The sequence below is a fragment of the Echiichthys vipera genome (genome assembly GCF_963691815.1).
Source record: "Echiichthys vipera genome assembly, chromosome: 11".
In the NCBI taxonomy this organism is placed as follows: domain Eukaryota; kingdom Metazoa; phylum Chordata; class Actinopteri; order Perciformes; family Trachinidae; genus Echiichthys; species Echiichthys vipera.
In genome coordinates, this window is record NC_139836.1 from 18,092,223 (window position 1) to 18,114,099 (window position 21,877).

The following is a 21,877-nucleotide window of genomic DNA, read 5'->3' on the forward strand; positions in this document are numbered from 1 at the left end:
TCCGAACCCAATCCCTAACCAGACACTACAAAGACGGAGGCCAAGACCCCCATTCCCATAAATGTGTCTGTGAGTGTGTGTGTGTGTGTGTGTGTGTGTGTGTGTGTGTGTGTGTGTGTGTGTGTGTGTGTGTGTGTGTGTGTGTGTGTGTGTGTGTGTGTGTGTGTGTGTGTGTGCGACAAAGTGACCACAGCGGGTCACTCCAAATTGAGCCCACACCAAGAAGTCATACCATTGATCAATGTCCCCTGTGTCCCGAAAGACAGGAGAGAGAAAAAGAACAACAACGAAAGGGAGGGAGAGAGAGAACAAGAGGCGTAGGAGGAGCGGGGGGGACGGGGACGCATGAGTCAGCAAATATTGAAGGTCAGCTTCGTCAGAAAAGGGTTTTGTCTGTAGAGGTTGTTTTGTAGTTTTATTTCTTTACCTCAGAGTGCCGCCCAACGTGCTCCGCCTGAAGGTATGGGGTAGACCCGGCAGAGAGCTCTCATCCCCGGACCTCTCTCTTTTTGAGCCTCGTCTCCTGCACTATGGCCTGAGGGAAAACACAAAGTGTTAGTGTGTGTATGTTGACTCAAAATTACACTAATGTTGGCACCATGTACACTGTATTAAACACATTTTTGTGGCCACTTGTGGGCAGCAGGAACAAATTGTAAACAGCATTGACATTATAAGATCAAATTTTACACAGCCAGCAGTTACAGAGCAACACCGTCATTCATTCGAGTCCTGTTTGTGTTCACCTGATTAATCCAAGTCCAATTGTCAGTCTTTTTAAGCTCTGTTTTTGGTCTCCAACAACTCCTGAGGAAAATATATGGCTCTTCAGCTGCTAAATGCGCCACGATGTTCACAACCTAGCCACATCTAAACAACACGTTTAAACCCACTATAAAGCTCTGTTATTCATCTCACATTGTCGCATCGTTGTCACATTGTTATGATTGTTATAAAATCTCATTACTAAGGGATGCTAAGTGAGAGGTTAAGGTGCCACTTAAGAACCGTCTCCAGTACGTCTCCGGCCGGAGAGCTCTGTTGCACATCATTCCTCACCTCTATCTCTCCTCATTTCCTGTCATCTCTACAGCTGAATACAGGTACCTACTTAAGATAATCAAGACTTGGGCAGCTTTGTGCAGTGCAAGTCATGAATTAAGAAGTCTACAGTTAGATCCATTGTTAAAGTCTTTGTGAATCCAGCACCTGAATAAGAACCCACATGCAAATAAAAAATACCAAGCATCCAATGATGAAGCCAATGAAAATAGTGTTTATTTTTATACAAAACTCTAACCTCACATAGTAAACATATATGAATTTGAGAATGTGTGTTTGCATGTGCTTCCTGCTTCAAAATGTGGAGAACAGGCAACTTCACTGACTCATGAAAAGCGGTGAAGAGAAAGAAGGAGGAGGAAGTAATAAAAGAAAAATGAGGTAACAAGGCAGTAGAGCTCGGAGATATATTGATTTTGGATATTATAGTTGTGGTTTTATGGGCTGCGTGAGAGTTAATCGAAACAAATCTCTCAGCTTATCTGACTTCAAATGAGCAGTGAATTCCTCTGTGCATTTGCTCGTTATAGCCACAATACTATGGTTTTTCTTTCTCAAAATATTATTGTGTGTAAATCAGTTTAGATTATAGTACCAAGATATTTGGTATAAAAAAGAAGTTTGAAGTTTGACTTTGTCAGTATTACCTCCCCCTGGTGTCCAACAACAAAAAACCTAAGCTCCTTTCTTCCATTTGTTCACTGAAGGGATTTTATCTTCTTTTCCCAAAAAAGCTAATTCACCTTTTTTCTATTATGCTTTTTTTATCTTCTGATCTCACCCCTTCTTTCTCTTTGCTTCCTCGCCACCACCTCTCTACTCCACACACAAGCAGCAGATGAGGTAATCAGTCAGCTTGTTACAGTCTGATAAGTGATACGATACGGCTATTGATTTTGGCCCCTGTGTCCCGGTGCAGGGGTCAGACCTGAGCCTCAGAGATGAACCACAAACAGATGCTGACTGGGTTCTTTCACAGTTATTGTCAAAAACAGGCAGACTGTAGGAATAGTGGACAGTCATACTTCGGCTATGGCTTCCACAAGAATGGCATAATGACATTACCCCAGATTATAAGGTAGAGAAACGTGCAGAGGAGTGCTTTGATGCTTCGATTTTCTGTCGTCCACCACGATACAGAAAAGAAGCACCCACCACTAAACTTCAGCGGCTGTAATGATGCTACAAAAATGCTAATTTCAATTGGAAAACAGGACATAATGTATAACCTTTTAAACTAAATCAATACAACCCATTCCTTTCTGACAGATGATCACATTAAACATGATTATTGATTAAGCTTTAGATTTCCTTATAGCTCTGATGCAGCTGATGTTTTCATGAAGCTCAAATAGCATCAATATGGAGCATACATGAAATTAAATCATGTGTGTTGGTCGGACGACAGAAAATCTCACAAACTTATGAATGGATTTCCGAAAAATCTTGAGGTCAGTTAGACTTTAAGCCAAGGGAGAACTGATTAAAGTGGCAAACAGGATCTGGGATTCGTGCCATTAGATGATTAGTGTGTCCACCATTTGAGGCCTTATTTGATGACCACGTGCGTTGGAGTTGTTATTGTGGACACTGAGACACACCCCGATCATCTGCAGCTCAGCGTGGAGTTACAGGGAGCCCCCGGGAGGACAGATGGCCAAGGTCCTCCCTGAGGGCAAATTGGTGTGATAACAGGGTGAGGGTTTATTCAGATGCCCCACACCCATTTAAGTTGATTATTCTTTTCATAATGCACTTCACGGATATGAGCAATATGGAGGACTAAGAGGGAATTCAGACTGAAAAGAAATGCATTTTAAAACAACGCAGGGTATCGGGAATACGACGAAATTCAATCCAGCAGTAACTCTTAACAATTACAATATAAACAGTGGTCAGTGATCTACCAGGAATATAAGATTGCATGTATTTGCTGGATGATCACACATTGCTGTACGTAAAAGAAACTGCTCTAGATTAAAATTTTTGCCAGATAACCCAACGTTGTTTGGCCAGAGCTGGACTGACTTCATTTAAAATTAGTCAGAGTGAATGCTGCTGTCACACCAGTAGCTCTGTGAGGCTGTAGGCACAGTGGTGCTTTGAGCTAAATGCTAACATGTGCACGGGACAATGCTATGTCATTAAGCAGGTATGATTTTTCACCATGATCACCATCTTAGTTTAGTGTGTTATCATGCTAACATTTGCTAATTAGCACGAAACACAAAGTACAGCTGGGGCTGATGGGAATGCCATTCAATTTGCAGGTATTTAGCAATAAACTGAATTATTGTACAAATTATAACTTTGACCATTAGAAGTTATTATAACTTGTCCTGAAGAGAACATAAATCTCTGAACCAAATTTCACTGTGATCCATACGAAAGTGGAGATTTCATTCAAAACTGTAAACGTTAACCTCACGGTGGAGGAAAAATCAGGTCATCACCAAAGTCGGCAACCACGAATGTATGGGCCAAAGTAATGGCAATCCCTCCAATAGTTGTTGAGATATTTCCCTCTGGAACAAAGTTAATGACTGACAGACCATCCATCACTGCAATCTGTAGTCTAGGATCTAAACATCAAGGAAACACTGGTAGAAACAGTGATTTGTGAAAACAGGGACATGCACTCTACTTTATGCACACATAAGCACGCATGTAGAGTATGTGCACATGTGAACGCATAGATCTGACCCAGGCTGGCCTGTAGTCAGCTTTACATATTTTAATTTTCATAAAACCCATTTCAAGGTCAAAAGACAAGACCGGTGATGCTGTAATGATCTCTGCTAGGATTGGAAAATCATATCTATATAGATATATCTATATATATACACACACACACACACACACACTATCTCTTATCAGGAGATGACATCTGACCCTGTTTGATAGGCTGACGTGAACCCATGGGTGCAGATTAGAAAGAGATTATTAATCCTTTATATCACTGGATAGATTACATCGCTATAGCAACATATGTCCTCACCGCAGGAACCACATTTAACGTGAATTCAATGACACTATGATTCAGGGGGCTGCAGTATTAACTTAGGGTGTTATTGAGGTAATGCAGCCTGTGTGCCTTGGGTTCACTTTATTAATCACATTGCTTCTGACTTTATAGTTAATGGGTCACTCCAGGTCTCTTCTGTGTTGCAATGCTGGAGGAGTAAAGGAGGGTGAAAGAGAAAGTAGCGGCCGTCAAAAAAAAAGGCGTGACTACATCTGTGCCAAGGTGACTCTTGCAGAATGAAACGAGAGAGAGAGAGAGAAGTGTTGAGCTCAGACCTGGAAGGATGGCAAACACAGGAACACACATATTAGACTTAGGGGTGAGGACGACACTCCACTACATCACAGCATAGGTCTTTTTATGCTGCAATATCAACATATAATATGATATTGCACATATTGCTGCAACTAACCATTATTTCTGCCAGTTTATTTATTTTTTTACTAATCCATTAAATGTTTTATCATTTGTTTATAAAATGGCAGAAAATAATGATAAATGCCAAATTTAAGCAGCTGGAGAGAGCAAATGGAAAAGGCAAAAGGTTTATTAATTATTAAAATTGTCGAAACAAATTCTGAACGACTAACACTAATGACAATGAATTAAGGTGACATTTGGTTCTTTGTTTTTTGATATTTATGTCATGTATGTGATGTTGTGTATCTATGTGATCATAATAAACTGTACTAAACAAAATTGTAAATGCAATACTGACAATAAAGCAATTCTGCTTGGTGTTTTGCAACATTGCCACAATAACCAAGTATATGTTCTGGTTGCAGCTCCAAAAATGGCTTCAGATTCCTTTGATTTCACTGTTTTTGAACTGTTGGTCAGACATAACAGGGAATTTAAAGAAGCCAAACAGATTTGTTATAGGGTATTTTGTGCTGTTTTCTGACATTTTATGAACCACATTATTAATTAATAATAAAGGAAATAATCCCCAAATTAGTTGATAATGAAAACAATGAAAAGTTGCTAGCCTAGCTTGATACAACCAGATATATGTAAGTTATAGCTACCTCTGTATAAATGGAAACATCTCAGTATCATAACATATATCATCATGTTGCTCATTCAGACATATCTATTAATAATGGAGCTCACAAGTCAACAGCCCAGTTTCTACACAAGAATAGAATCAATGGGAACAGTGAAATGCTTCCCAGGAATAAAGCAGTTTATGCAGGTAATGCAATTTCTATGTATCTTTCTTTCCATTTTCTCTGCCACCAAACACTCATATTGTACTCCGTGCCCAGCACTTCTCCAGCTGCCACTGTCGCTTTATTCCAAGAAAGTGGAAAGCTGCTTTGTTGCCATAATATGCCCTATGTGATGCTTGGCCCACTTTCTAGCCTGCTTTCATTGTGTAAGCACGCATACATAAAACATGATTTGCTGCCTCAATTTCTGACTTTTATTCAGCTGGGATTTGGTGGCAGACAACATCAGAGCTATGAAAAGCAGAGCAGAACAGCAGCAAAATGCAACTCTCCCTCTGATCCTCTGAGCGAAGGGGGGAAGAGAGATAGAGACTGACGGAGAGTTGGCTATGTTACAGAGAACAAGGTTTAATCACTGACCTCTACTCTTACAACTGAAGGCAAATGGCCACGATTAATGAGGGCAATTCATCTTATAGGTTATGAAAAAAAGCAATGGCAACCACATTTGCCCGTGCTGCTCTGATAGATCTATCTGCTGTATATATTAAACTCCAGGCTTGTTAGTTTGCACTTCACTTCTGGTCAAAGAGCTCATGTCAGGCTCGGTGTAGATCCAGTACTGCTCACTAGAGGGCAGGCTGTCTAAATCTGGCAATGTAATGGTGGGGATTCTCAATTAAAATTGAGTTGATATTCAGACCTCAGGAAAACACTGTTGTTACAACAATTAATAGAAGAAATAATTATTTCAATACATCCTGCAAAACTGGGCCCTCCAGCTTTGTTTTAATTCCTTCCTTAAATTATCTCTTTCACATTTATTCAGCAATGTACACTAGAAGAAAAGCATGAACGGCCCGTGGTAGGAGCACTGAGATCTTTTACCCAAGTCAAAGTATACAAGAATGTCAAAGTACACAAATATCACCATAAAAAGTACCTGTTCTGAACACTTATAGGCCTGCATTATTACATATTACATGATAATAACGCCATCCAACAACTTTAACGCACATAGTGTAGCGACACTTTTTCAGTGAGAAAATGACAATAAATATAATATACAGCCAAAACTACACAATCCATGTTCCAGCAGGAATGTGATGTGAAATCACAACAACAGACAAGTTTACACGCAGATAGCAACATGCTAACGTTAGGTAAAGGTAAAGCTGCATCTTGGATCACGTTGTTCTTTTCTCCACATTTTCAGATCTGATTCCTGCTGGGGGAAAAAAAAGTTCACTTGTGTTGTTTTTTTGGTTTAGAAGATTTTATTGGTCTCCTGCTGGGTGTTGGCAGTCGTAGAGAAGAAAAAAAAAAGTTCTGCAACACACATTTCTGTCTATGTGATTTACTTTTCTCTAATATTTGCTTATATTTTGAAAAAATTGACCTAATTTTGACCTCATTGAGCCTAAAGCAAAGAAAAACAAAGCGAGACGTTTAGAGGGGAAATTATTCTTTAGACATCTGTCTAAAGGCAACTTCAATATTTAAAACTGTGTTGTATTTTATACATTTATATTTATGACTTTTTTTAATGTGAAATCTGAAACTGCAGGATACAAGAAAAAAGCAGCCTTAAGTACAGCACTTGAATAAATGTTACTTTCCACCTCTGCCAGAGGAGAATGACTTCATCATGCACAGTATTCCGTAAGTGAAACGGCTAATCGATACACCCCTCGTCTAACTCTCCTTTCTTGATCTGGCCCCCTCTCCACCCCGTAATGTCCCTCTAAGATTTCAGATCTTAAGTCCTCCATGTCCAGATTAGATGACATGACATGAGATCAGGGGGAAGGCAGCAGCAGCAGTAACTGGTCAAATCTATCTTGGTAGCTAATCTTAAAAGCAGCAGATGATGCTCGGCCACAGCCAACCGCTGCTAAGAAATACTCATAGGAAAAAAGGCTGATGTTGCATGTTCACAGACAGCTGATGACAATGAGGGTTTTCTGTGGGGAAACAGTAAGACAAGGGCAGAAGGAGCTGAAGCTGACTGCTGAGAGGAAATAAAGAGAGCAGGAAGAAACTAAAAAAATAAAGAAAAATAAACACTGTAGGAAAGTTTTCAATTGCCCTTTCAGTGCTTTGACCACAGCCAGAGCCAAAAGCTTTGTCTTAGTTTTTGTCTCCAGCTGTATTTTGTGCCTGCTGCTCCTTTTATTCACACACTTTTGTCTCCTCTCATATTATTCTCAGTCTCCCTGTCTTTAGATTTTCTTTTCATGTCAAATACATTTCTAGGCACATATTCCCTCTTTCTCAGTTTAAGGAAAAGGAACACATTGTGCATGGGGAAGTTGTCAAAGAGAACAGGGTCTGCCGGTGTATTGCACTGCACATATTTCATGGAAACACACTGAAGCACCTGTCAGCATCTGACCGCACCGTACCATTGAACCTAAATGCAGAGAAAGTTGAAATGGAGACAAAAGGCTTGAGAGCCAGCGCTGCCACGCTTCATGCCGGCTGCAAAAAAGTGAAAGATCTTCGTCTCTATCATGTTTCACCATCCGTGACTACTGCAGGGGGGTTTGTGCAGTCACGAGACACATGGACACCACTCTGAGGGTGTATGTGTAGTTCATACACCAGTGCTGTAAGAAGTACTCCAGTGTTTCCCCTACTCCTCGCCCCCCTTGAAAGTCAAGTTAATTTGATGTGATTGTATTTTCTGAATAGTGTCACAAATCTAACATGCCAGAGGCTGTTCACCTTGGAGACCTGCTGCGGATATGGGTACGGCCTGGCGCAAGATTTACACCTTCTCACAACAGGAATCATTCAATGATCCCTTTTCTATATAACAACTCTATACCTTGTCCTTTTAGTAAACAAACTCAATAGCCTTATGTTATTTATCTTATTTGCACAATAGTAATGTGAATTCTGGCTCTACATGGTTGCATGTTTACAATTCTCAGAAAACTCAGACAGCGAGTGAGATTCACTTGTTCAAAGATCATTTGTTAAACTGTTTGGGAAGAGGCTCCACTCCTTCAAAAAACAGCTAAAACAGAATTAAACAAACACAATTCTTTCTTTATTTTGTTATGCTTGATTTAACTTTGGACTGTTTCTGTTGGGGAAAATGATTTAGACCTTTTCGACAATTCATTTGTTTAAAAGTTACATTTTCTGATGATGAGTTTGTATTGTGGCTCTGGTTATTTACTTATATAATTGTGATCCTTCTGTCTGGTGATTTTTAAAAAGTGGGTTCATGAATGTTTTAACGCTGATTAATTTATCCATTCGGGGATTGACCTTTAATACGAACCTAATCATTAAATCGTCTGATTAAACACTGGCTGCCACGCCAAGAAAAGAACATTCAGACCTGCTACAGTGCTTTGGAAACAGATGAAAGCCATGATTCCTTTAAGTTTTTTTTATCTTTGACAACAAGTACGTCAAAATTGTACTTAAGTACAGTACTAAAGTAACTGTAGTAACTTTTCACCTTGAGTCACAACAGAGAGAAAACTCTTGTTCACAAGACTAACACCAGTAGCCAACAACAGAGTGAAGAAAAAGAGCAGTAGGTGAAGTTCAAGACAGGAGAACATGGAAAAAGAAATGCTAATATTTATCTCAAGCCTTGAGATTTCTGAAGTTCTGCCTCTACGTCCTGCACTTCACGGCGGGAGTGATAACGCGTTTGTCCGTCTCTGTGCAGACGCCTGCACATGTGCATGTTGTGTGATTGTTTGTTTGCTCATGAATGCGTGTATGTATGTGTGTCCTCTGCCACAGTAAGTGTGTTATTGGAGCAGGGTGAGACCGGGGGCTGAAACAGCAGAAACAAACGAAGTCCTGTGCAACCGCGAGACTGTTCCATGAATCATCCAGGAACTTATACAGTAGCTGGCCAGTCCTTGCAGCCTTAAGCTCACTCTTAATAACTTCCCATGCAACATTTCCCATAGTGGGCTGATGAAAAAACATACAATCTATTTGGTTTTAGCCGAATTCCCCCTAAGAAACACAAATAAATTTCGGTTCATTGTATTGACTTAAAGCAGGAACATTTCAGCTGTTTTTGTGCAGTAGGGGACCAAACAAGTGTGAAAATGAAACCAAAAAGACAATGAGGCTATAGTAATGAAAAAAAGAAGAACTACTTCATGAACTTAGTTTAAAACAGGAGCTACCTGTGACTCAATTACATCTTGTGAATGTGTATTTTTGCATGTATTTATGCATGTGTTTGTGTGTGTGTGCCTGCAGCAGGTACAATAAACGAACATACTGATGTCATCAAAGTCAGTCAGAAGGGAATCCTGCAGTTCAGGAACACGTTTCTCTCCCTGAAACACATGCATTCACCTGCACGTGTCCTTGTAGCCGTATATATATGTCAGAGGACAAAGCTAAAACAAAGAGAACACAGATATGCAAATGTGATCTAAGAACAGAAAATAACTTGAAGGACACTGGAGATGTTGCACGGTTAATTTATTCCCAAGATTAAGGAGTAAAATCAGGGAGATGTTCGGGTTTGTTTGGTGTTTCCTCTTGGTCTTTGATTTTGTGTGTTTTCTATATTCTATCTGTCCTCAAGGACAATCTTTTCATGCACTGAGCTGAGTTTGACTGTTAACTCCAGCACCTCAGAGCCAGCCACACACACACACACACACACACACACACACACACACACACACACACACACACACACACACACACACACACACACACACACACACACACACACACACACACACACACACACACACACACACACACACACACACACACACACACACACACACACACACACACACACACACACACACACACACACACACACACACACACACACACACACACACACACACAGTGTGATTTTCTATTACTCTATGGCAAAGGTCAGCATATACAGATTTTTGTGACAACCTCAGGTTATATACACTGTATATGTGTGTGTCTGTGCGTGTGTTTATAGAGCTAATGGAGACTGACGTGAGGTTGTCACGGATGCTGTGCTGTGCTGTGCCGGGCCGGGCGGTCTAACCCAACAGCAGGGATAAACTATAAATAGACTCATCTCATTCACCCCCAACACTTTCCACTTATTTTCTCCCCTTTCCTCTTTTCCTTTTGCTTCATCAGAAGACCTTTTATCACATTTGCTTTGCTTTCTCTTTCCTCCACCAACTCCACGTTCCTAACCTGCATCCCCTTGTCCCTTCTTAATTTGAGTTCCTCCCTCCCCTAAGTCAGTCTCCTTCTGCCTTTTATTTCTGAGGATTTTTGTACCAAAGAGAAGATGAGCTAAACAACAAAGACAGATATCCAAAATACTGAAATAACAAGTAGGCCAACACCAGTCTTGTGATTGTGAAGACAGAGGGAGAGTGTGTGGGATGGGGAAAAGGGGGAGATGGGCTAGTTAAGGAGGGGAAGATGGGGTTGGGAGGGGGGGCTGAGTTATGTAAGCGAGGCTAATCCCCTCCCAACCCTGCATAGTAAATTAGACAGGATGGCACTGGCCTCATTTCATCCGTTCATCACTGAATCCGCTGCCGCTACCCGTCCACACTGCTCCGTCTCCACCTTAATGTATCCATTTGATCTCTGACAGAAGACAAGAGCTGCGTAATAAACTCCACACAGCAGCAAATCCTGCTCTGCCTACACTTTGTTTTATCATTAACGATAGCATCTGATTTTTAAAGCTCCCTCAGAGTGAGAAAGGAGTGGGATATATTCCTGTTCAACAACTGTAAATATTCGAGATATTTTCTGTTATCGGATGCCAGACACATATAACAGCGTGTCTTCAAAACGTAATGATACAATACTTTGAATTTGCACTCAAAAAACAAAGGCTGTGCTCCCACCACATGACCCTCACCCCTCAGCCCGTCTCTTCTCAACTAACTAAGCCGACAGTTTGACCTCTCCTCCACCCAGACATACTAATCTGTAGTGGTACGTTTTGCTCAAAAGGGTTAACAAGGCCAGCAGAGTAAGCTAGTCCTATCAGGTATTGCAGCACACAACTATTGATTGAATTACTCACAAGGAAACATAAGGGATTACATAGCATGTGAATGGTTTGAGTGTAAAATTACCACTTCTGTACTTTGTGTTTGGTGCTTAGCATGCTCAAATTAGCATTTAGCACCACTGCCAAAGTACAGCCGAACAGAAGGCACTTAAAGCCCTTTTCACACATGCACTGCAACCCTGAAATTATCAGTCGATTCCCTCGAGGAGCTGTATGTGAAAAAGCAAACGTCCGAATCAATTGGACCGCACATCAGGCGGACTTTACCCTGTACAAAGTCTGTGTAATGTCCGATCAAGCCCATGTGTGAATCGAGGCGCTGATTGTCATTGAAGGCATTAAAACGGCTTTTTTAATCACTAATACTGCTCAAAATAACACCAAAGTATCCCTACACATAAATCGAAGCACCAATGGACTCCTTCCTTTTGGATTGCATTTGGTATCGACTTGAATGGCCTTTACTACGAGCGGAGCTGCTACCAGGGCCATTTGGTAAGTTTTTCAAAACACTCTTTTAATAAACTCTGGGTTTGCTGACCCTTATCACGCTACTGCAGAGGTTTGGTGTTGTCATGAGCAGTATTAGTGATTAAAAAAGACGTTTTAATGCCATCACAGTGCTGCCCCGAGCTAATCCATGTTAGCAGGATTACATTACATTACTTACTGTTGGCAACTGAAAAAAATTGTCTCTATGATTTGATGAGTGTATTTGCCGAAAAAGACCCTGAGATGATTTTACGCAGGAATTTTACTTCAAGTCTCTTCTAAATCAATTGTGTTTGTGGTCATTTTAAAGGGTTGGCTATCACGAAAGAATCACAGCTAAGTAGGATGTGTAAGTTATACAGAGTATTTTTGTCTTTGAGGGTTTAACTGATTCTAGATTAAGATATTTGAGAATTAAATAGTAACTAAACATGAGGCTGATAAGCAGTGTTTTTGCAGCCCTCTCTGGTTGAAACTTTGTTTCCAGCATCACTGATGGGTTTGGTAAGTGAACTCCATTACACCTGTAACAGTAACGTCACGGTGCACACACACAACATGGAGTGCACTTCTACATCACTGCAGCGAGGTGAGAAGCTCAACCACTGGAGGTCAGCAAAAACTAAATTTCAAGTTACTCTTATAAAACCCAATAATGATAACATAACGATTCCTTGGTATTCAATGGATCATTTTATGCCGATAAAGCTGTGATTAGAAAACTCAAACAATCATACTACACAGCAGACAAGTTTTATTACCTTCATTAATGAGTTTTCTACTTTAATATCTTCCATCAATCCTTCAGTTGCAGTTAAAATCCAGATGACTTGCAAGATTTTCCTAAAAGGCAGGCACTCAAACTCTCTATTTAAGTAAGCTACACTGGCATTAAAAAACTGTTTATTAACCCCCCCTGCACTACTCCAATCCTCCTGCTCAGACAGGACGCTCCACTTAACTTTGACCTACTTCTGTCTGCCCTCAGTCTGGTCCGAGGAGGGAGAGAAAAACGCCAAGACACCCAAACGCAGCGAGCTTCACGCTGATCCAGCCTGTTAATGATAATAATATGAATATCAAAGGCTTATTTGGACAATACATCTTTTGAATGTTAAATCTCAGAGGGAAGCCGAGGGAGGCTTGAGGACGCGTGCATGTGAAAGAATCACACTGTTGTTTAGACACACACACACACACACACACACACACACACACACACACACACACACACACACACACACACACACACACACACACACACACACACACACACACACACACACACACACACACACACACACACACACACACACACACACACACACACACACACACACACACACACACACACACACACACACACACACACACACATTATCTCATGCTGAGGACTTGATTTCACTTTTCTGCTGATCAGCCACTAGACAAACCCAGTCCTTCATCTTTTTATCCACGCTGTGTCTCTCATTTCCAAGAAATCTAATTCGGCAGATGGACACAATCCTCCATAACCAATTCCCGGCAGGATAATACAGAGCAGACAAAGGCGCCGCGACACAAAGGCAGACAACACCTCCATGATTCAGCTCTGTCACTGTGAGCCCACTAAAAAACTGAGATGAAACTATTGACAGCATCACTTCATAAACTGCAGCTATGTTTAAAATCTGCCAAATGTTTCATAAGCGCAAGTCAGGACGGCGTCCAGGCCAGCTGAGTCCTGGCAATCCACGTGCAATGGGACCACTGAGGGATGAGGGCAGGCTCAGACGAGAGGGTGGTGGGAGTTATGTTACTATGGCTGGGACAACATCCCAGAGGTTCCTGTAAGAATTCTGGGAACATCGGGGCCCAACATGTGTGTTCGCGAAAGGAAGAGAGGAAGGCATGGTCATTGAGGGAGGAGACATCTGTCAGCAATTAAACAGGAGGGATTAATCACATAGTTTCACCATTGAGAATGCAGTATGCAGAGATACACTGGGGTCATGATGTAAACACTCTCTCATGGCTTAAACTTCCCACCAGCCCCCCCTGTCTCCCTCTTCTCTCTGCTTCCACGAGACAAGCCGACCACAGTTTACCCAAGCTAGTCAGCTGATGCGGGAAGGGGGAGGGCCGCCGAGCGGAACGCATTCTGCCGAGGGGTCATCTGGTGGACGCATCCCCCGAGCTGGCTTCCCTCCGCTGAGCAAAACACAAACATACAAGTATGAATCCGGCCAAGAGGGTGGAGGAAAGCTAATCTATAAATCAGACACATGTCCAAACAAATGGGTGTCAACAGATCTTTGCTTATGCTATTAGCTCAGAGGTGCCCCGCTGCAACATGGTGAAAAACTTGCTGATTCGATTCTGCTGAGGTAGTCGTTTAGACTGGGTTTTAGACGAGAGTTTGGAGAGACAAAAACATATCTGAGAAGCCCCTCTAAAAACTCCTGAAGGAATTACAGCTAAACCACATCAGCAGGGGCCGATTAGCTTTTAAAACCGGATCAATAATTCATGTTTTGCTTCCCTTCCTGGCACAAATTAGGTTTCCAATAGAAGCAAATCAACAAACAGCTTAATCAATGGCTTTCACAGCGGGACGTTGTTAGTCACGTAAAGAACTCAAGTCTGATAAATGATTTCTTCTCAGATTTTAAGCTAGAAGAAGTAAAATGTCTCTTGACTCAACAATCCAAAGACTCCAGAATGGTTTCTCTCATAGAGACAAGATTGCCACCAATAAAAACATCCGATTGTTGCAGCTGCAGGCCGTCTCCCGACCTCCTAAAGCCATTCATCTGTTACTGGGCAAAGTGCCTCGATTTTGGACCTAATACTGGTGTCATCCATCAATCCTGTGTTTGTGTGTATCTGTGTGTGTGTATGTGTATGTGTATGTGTGTGTATGTGTATGTGTATGTGTATGTGTATGTGTATGTGTATGTGTATGTGTGTGTGTGTGAGTGTGTGTGTGTGTGTGTGTGTGTGTGTGTGTGTGTGTGTGTGTGTGTGTGTGTGTGTGTGTGTGTGTGTGTGTGTGTGTGTGTGTGTGTGTGCAGCCTGCTGTTTCAGCACTGGCCATTTCGGTCCTCATACATCAACCTCCTGACAGCAGTGAAGTGACACTTTTTGACATACGAGGCCACTTTACCTTCTCCTCAGAAAGAGAAACTGTTTCCATGTGCACTGTACTCATACTTGCACACGGACAAAGGCTGTACACTGAAAAGGCTGGTAACTACTTGTAAGGATGAGAACCGAATCGTCTGCCGCCAAACTTATCAACTCCTTTTATCAATGTCAGCATGTTTTTCCTGACAGATGTGCATTTCAAGACAAGGACATTAAACTCATATTCTGCTGGAAACGTGCATCAAAAAGGAGTCATGGCAGAGATCTTTGAAAAACCTGAAAACCTAAATTTAACAAAAGGCTGTGCAAATACTTTCTTATTTTATCTAAACTGTGTTCAGACTCAGATATGAATAAAAAATAATAAAACAGCTGTGCAGATGCTGCAAACCTGTGTAGGCCTACTTTTTTTTGGATGTATCTAGATTGTTACCCAACATTTGCAAAAGTCTTGCAAAATGGTTACAGTTAGGCGTTAACCTCGAATGGTTAAGGTTAGATGGTTACAGTTAGGGTTAAGGTTAATAAAGGTGGTCAGGAAGCGAGTCTCGCAAGAATTTTTGTGAGTTTTTGCAAATCTAGGGTTACCATCTTGACACAATCCTTTCTTACCCACACAGAAAATTGATTAGGAATCAATAAGGTAATCAAAAGGTAATCAGACTGATTAGACTAAAATCGTATCAATTCCCATTCCTAACTACTTGTATAAGCACTGTGATTTTTGTTGCATTAATGAGGACCTAAAACTGCAAATCAGCATGTAATAGAAGATTCTTCAGTGTCTTTAGGGAAAAGTGAACAAACGCATGAGTGTTGAGCAAACACAGTTTGATTTGCCCTCTAATGGATGTTTGGAGCAATGCAGACTTCAGCACTCCTGGTTCTAATGCGATCTGTGCCAGAGCTCTGCCCCCTAATGTGCATTATACACTGGGTAACTTCACTCTGCATTGATTCCGTCTCTTCTTACAGGCTGTAAAGGCTTTCAGAGCCCATCTCCGCCTGCCATCTCAGCTATCAGATTCCAACAGCAATTGAATTGACCTGCAATCTACTTAAGCAAGAAAAACACATTTTGAGTCTCCTTTCATGTCGGAAAAGGGTTCTGCACAAGCATGATAATAGACAGGCGGCGTGCATGTTCATAAAGCATTTAATGGCGGCTTTTGGGTGTTTTTAAGTCTGTAAAAGTCAAAAGGGGTAATGACAGGCTGAGACTGAGGACAGCTTGACGATGATAGGAGTGGTGAACCCGAGTCTGCACAGCCACACCTTGGGGCTGATGAATAGGCAGGACAGATGTCTGTCTATATGGAACTCTTGTAGCTGCATATTCCTCTTGACTAGTTAGCTGAGCCATGTTAGCAGCTCTGGGAGGCCCAACAGTTCTATGAGTTAAATGCTAACATCAGCATTATAACATCTGCACAATAACAATGCTAACATGCTGATGTTTATCGGCTATAATAGTCACCAAGTTCACCCCTCTCGGTTTAGTGTGGTAGCTTAGTTTTCTAATTAGCATCTGATGGGAATCTCATTAGTTTTGCAGGTTCTTTTTTTTTTAACCCCTTTTGGCCTCCTGTGGCTTGATGGATCAGGCACCTGCACATATTCATGACTTGACAAATGTGGTTTAATTGTAGTGTTGCAGCCAGGAAAGCTTCATAATCATCAACGCCAATTCTAACTTTATTTGGCACACAACTCTCCACAACAACAAAAAAGCTGCAGCCGTACACATTTCTTCCTTTCCATTTTCTATTCATGGAAGAGATTACTGGATTTGAATTTGATTACACTGCACAGACATGGTTGTTATCATCAGAACACAAAGTCTTGGCCGCAATCACTGCAATCACTCCATGACTAAGCACACAAGTCTGCATTATGTTGGAGTCTGAATAAACTATACTTGAAATGTCACAGTGAAAACACTTCATTCATTGAGTTTGAGATATTTGTGAGATTAACAAAGAGCCTTTTAAACTCGAAACAGCTCACCTGGTTTTACAGTGTCAGAAAAGTGAAAGGTCTTCATTTTATCTGCAAGGCTGTGTTCAGTTTTGCAATTAAGAAATTTGAAAGTAGACCAATTCAATAGAAATTGTTATCAAAAGAGAGTAATTGCACTTCTTATACATTCATATGTTTACAGGAAACAATCCTTGTTGATCACCCTATACGCTGCTGCTGCTACTGTAAGAATTGATTACATTAACCGGGAGTGAACCTATCAATAAATCAAGAGTTCAGAAAATTAAAATCTGGAAAAACCCTCGGGTGTCCTTTAATATTTAACGAGGACATGAAATGATATTGTTATATGGATTTGCAGTAGTTGGGCCTCTTAAAAAGTTATAAAATCTCAAATTTAATTGTCAGAGCAGTTAACTGTTCAGCGTATCAGAGATAAAGCCCTTGTCCACTGAATCATCAAGAAAAGACAGTTACAATGCCACAAAAGGATTTACGAAACAAAAAACGATGATTCTGCAATGATTTCACATTTGTGACTGATATGTCATGCTGTTTTATAGTAAAACCACAATGAAAATTTTATATAAAAATAACAATATTAAAATAATGATGTGATTTAAAAAACAATTTCTTCTGGTATCTTAAAAGTATGAAGGGATGAGGTAAATAAAGTATGGATAAGTATTCATAAGCATAAAGCAGTGTCTATAGCAAGTTCCATTCAAGTCCAATAAACTCCAATTGGGCTAAAACTAAAGATGAGCATGTGAAGGAAATGTTTAGTGTTTTGTGTCTGATTCAAAGCTGGAAGTAGATAAACATGAAACCTGCTCTGAAAGGCTCACATTAACCAAAATACTTGCATTTCTGTTTATGGTAACAGTTTGTTAAAGTGTAAAAAAAGTTACAGCTTCGAAATGCTGTATATTTGAAGAGATTAATTATAGCACATGCAGATAATTAATCTGTTGTATAATAGCTCAGTCAGTGACTTTGAAAATGAAAATTGCATGATCATACATAAAAGTAAAGCCATTAGTGATGTTGTTTGTACACTTTCAGCTTTTAAAAGCAGGAAAGGTCACTGCAAACTCAAGCAGCTACTAATTCCAGTCTAACAAGGGTAATGTGAGTGTGTGTGTGTGTGTGTGTGTGTGTGTGTGTGTGTGTGTGTGTGTGTGTGTGTGTGTGTGTGTGTGTGTGTGTGTGTGTGTTTGTGTGTGTGTGTGTTTAGTGTGACTGACAGCTTCTCTCCCCCCTGCTGTGCTCTGGCTCTTGTCCTGTTTTAATGGGCTGACAGCGAGAAACTCTGACGGAAATCTCACTGACGCTCCCGCAGTAAGACACATCACAACTGAGGGCAATCACAAGCAAAACTGGATCTCAATAAAAAACAACTTTACTCCCACAAACTGCATCTAGAAAGGAGGAGAAAAACTGCACAGATGATACTGAACTGCAGCATAACATCAAACACATCTGCTTGTCTTACATGAAACTATAGACATGAATAGAGGGAACGAAAGACAAAATCAAGGAAGCCACATCCGTTGAGTTCCTTTGGGGGCATGGCTCCCCTCTTGTTGTGCGGAAGTTTACGGTACTTCCGCACAACAAGATTTTTTCACGTGAAAGCTCAGAAATATGAAATACGCTTCCTGGTTTATCTCAAATGTACCCACAGTGGCGCTGAGGAGGAGTTCCTGTTATGTAAAGCTTTTGGGGTCTGTTACATCATGATAGATGACAATGAATTCAACATGCTGACATGCTACTTGCATGTTTTAAATCACATCCACCGCTCAGCGCCATCACCGCTGCAGCAAAACGAGGTAGACGTCATGATTTCAGTTCCAGATGGCAGGAGAGCCATTTTGCTAATTGAGCCTCCCAGGTGTGGATCAGATTGCTCGCTCTATATGTTACTTTAATGTGGGATTTTCTCGTTTTCTTTGTTTGTTATGTAAGAGTGCTCCCAAATGCACAGATGTGCCATGTGTGCGTATTTACGTGCTATTTTCAGATGAGATTATCTAATGAGCAAATGAAGCTGCTGCTGCACTTTGAGCAGTATAGTCTCTAATGTTTCAGCATCTTCAGAGCAAGTATGTTGTGCAGATGTGCTTCAGCTGTGATTGTGCCTCTAGCTGTGTTCTAGTTTCAACCTCGCACATATTTGTTAACTCAATGTAGGCATGAAGGGAGATGATGGGAACATCCACAGTATAAGCTGAAAGCTTGAAAAGGGAGAGCAGGAGCAGAAAGTGACAAAAAAAAACAGTTTCATGACATACACATGCTTTCAAAAGCACATTGAACCATGACTTTGGTCATGTTCTCGCTCGGCTGCCTCACACGTCGCCCCTTAGGGCTTCTTGTCCTGTGATTGACCCATGTGACAAAAAAGACCCCTCCTCAGCATCACACCCGCCTACTCCCGACCTGCCCTCCGTCTGCCTCCTCAGCTCCTCCAATCCCGGTTGCCCAGCAGCCTGGCTATCACCTCCCATCACCACCAAATGTCCTTCTTCCCCTTCTCTCTCTGTATGTGCCCTGCCTCTGCTGTGCTGTGGGGACAGGGCAGGATGATATAGGGTCTCCCAGTGAGGCGGCGCGATGCCTGAACACTAAAGGTAACATCTATGCAGGAGAGGAGGAAGCGTGTGTTGTGTGTGCAGATTGCAGAACAAGAAAGAAGAAGAAGAAATGTTTGCAGCTTGCATGTGCGAGTTGTCTTGTTGAATGTTTGCATTCAGCTAAAGTCTTAGAACTGTGACAACATGAGATCCAGCCCATCAATCAGCTGCAGTGAACACCCTGTTCACCACAGATGAGAAGAAGATGGAAAGCATCTTAGGCATGCTTCAGCATTTATATCTGCTCCTGTGGGGATTATTTATGGTCCAATAAGACCCTGGGCGTTTCCATTTCAACTACTAACTAATCCATATATTAAAGTGGGCCTTGAGAACATAAAACAAATGGTGCGAAGGTCTCTCTCTCCGTGTGACCTTTCCTTTTCATCACATTTTCATCTTCTCTCTGTCTTTATCATGCAAACAAACCAGCCGCTGATGTCAAGAGATAACTGACGTAACGAGAAAAGTGATACACAAGACCAGTTGGTCATGTGTGTGTGTGTGTATGTGTGTATATGTCAGTTGCAAGGGGTAGTTGAAACCCCATCCACTGGAACAGCTGGATGGAGATAACAGAGCAATGCTTATTCTCTATTTTCTCTCTCTCTCTTTCTTTCTTTCTCTTCACACACACACACACACACACACACACACACACACACACACACACACACACACACACACACACACACACACACACACACACACACACACACTAGTCCATGAGGGAAAACAGCTGAATTAACTGCAAGAAACTTAAGACACTGGAGGGAAAACTAAGTCTGAATTCAACTGAAACAGCCACATACTATACTCAGGTACTTGAATCACTCAGACAAGTCAAACCGTCAATAACCAATTACCCATGCAGTGCTATCAACCTCCATTTTTATATAAATAGCCATACACCGCGCTTGTTTAGAGATCATTTCGCACAAATAAGCCCAAATCAAGAAAGAACTAACTCTCATCCTGGACAAGATATAAAGAAAACACAAAAAGCTTAAAAACAAAGCCGGTCAGTTAACTTGACCCTCCTGTTAACCAATACAGCACATAAATACAGACTGTCCCACTAAATCACTGTTGCGTTGTGCTCCACTCACCTTTTAAAAGCAAGATGTTCTTCACAAGCCCGTGCAGCAGTTTTTCCCTCAGCAGTGGATGTGTTGTGCGTGTATCCGGTCGCCTTTTCTGTGCGGACACAACTTTTGTGAAAACACCAAGCAGCCAGCGAAATGTACTCTTCTTTATCTGTAGTTCTTTCTTGCTCCTTTTCCCCCACAAACCTGTCCCGGCTCAGTCGCTCTGCAGATCCGCTGCTGACTGACCCGACGCTGCTGTCCGGGCTGAGTGTGTTTGGTACTGTCACCGGCAGAGCCCGGGCTGCTGGTCTGCGGGGCGGGCTGACTCCGTGCTCCAGAAGGGGCTCGACTGCTGATCCACAACGGTAAGGTTGAGGACTGGGGGGGAGGAAGGGCAGGGGGCTCCGCAAGGGGGGGCTGCGACGACCGATAAAGCAATTTCTCCAAATGTATTTAATAGTGCACTTTTAATTCTGAATGCTTTGTTGCTCTTAGGGAAGTTCTTTATACATACATGTAGATTCTTTAAAAATAAAGTTGGAATATAGAAGAAGGATTCCTTTATTAGTAACGCAACGGGGAAATTCGATTTTTTCACTCTATTATGGTTATTTATGTTACACACACACATGCACAGACAGGACCTATATATATGCAATTAATGGAGAGATGTAAGAGCGAGGGGGCTGCCAGTGAGATGAACTGACACCTCTCCAGCCACCAGTCCACGCTCCATTCATGGTCAACACATGGACCCTCCGGTTCCCAGCCAAGTCACCTATGGACTGAGCTACTAGCCGTATTTTTTAAAAGTAATACACCCACTGGCTTTTTGAGGGGTACAGAATGAAAGTATTGCTTTTCCATAAAAAAAACAACATATATTTAGTCTGAATTAATATATATATGTATAGATTTTTTTAATTGAAGGCTTTGACAATGACTTTCTGTCACGTTCTGTTTACATTTTACCAGCCAATACTGGCCGGCATTGTGGGTTGCTAGGTTTGTCTGTTGTTGGGCGCAGCTAAAGTTACTGTAGGCTGGCACTGAGTAAAGCGAAGGGGGCGTCATTTGTCCCAGCAGCTGAGTCACCGGAGACTGGATTAAATTAGAGTTAATATAGGCCAAGCAATCACTTAAAGGACTGAGATAAAGGAGTTCAACCATATGATATAACTATAACTGTAGAGCTATAGTAAATCACTTCCAGTAGTACTTGATAGAGTACAAACAACAGAGCAGTTTGGGACACATGATAGTCT

The 21,877-nt window shown here is 41.4% G+C and overlaps 1 protein-coding gene across 1 annotated transcript in view; it reads right to left on the bottom strand.

Annotated features, from left to right (window-relative positions):
• Positions 1-20,820, bottom strand: part of lzts2a (leucine zipper, putative tumor suppressor 2a) — a 42,863-nt gene extending 22,043 nt beyond the window's left edge. The window contains exons 1-2 of the mRNA XM_083922717.1: positions 20,634-20,820; positions 428-535 (exon numbers count right to left, since the gene is read on the bottom strand). The gene's annotated coding sequence lies outside the window, so the exon portion shown is untranslated. The remainder of the gene's footprint in view (positions 1-427; positions 536-20,633) is intronic.
• Between the last annotated feature and the right edge of the window lie 1,057 nt (positions 20,821-21,877).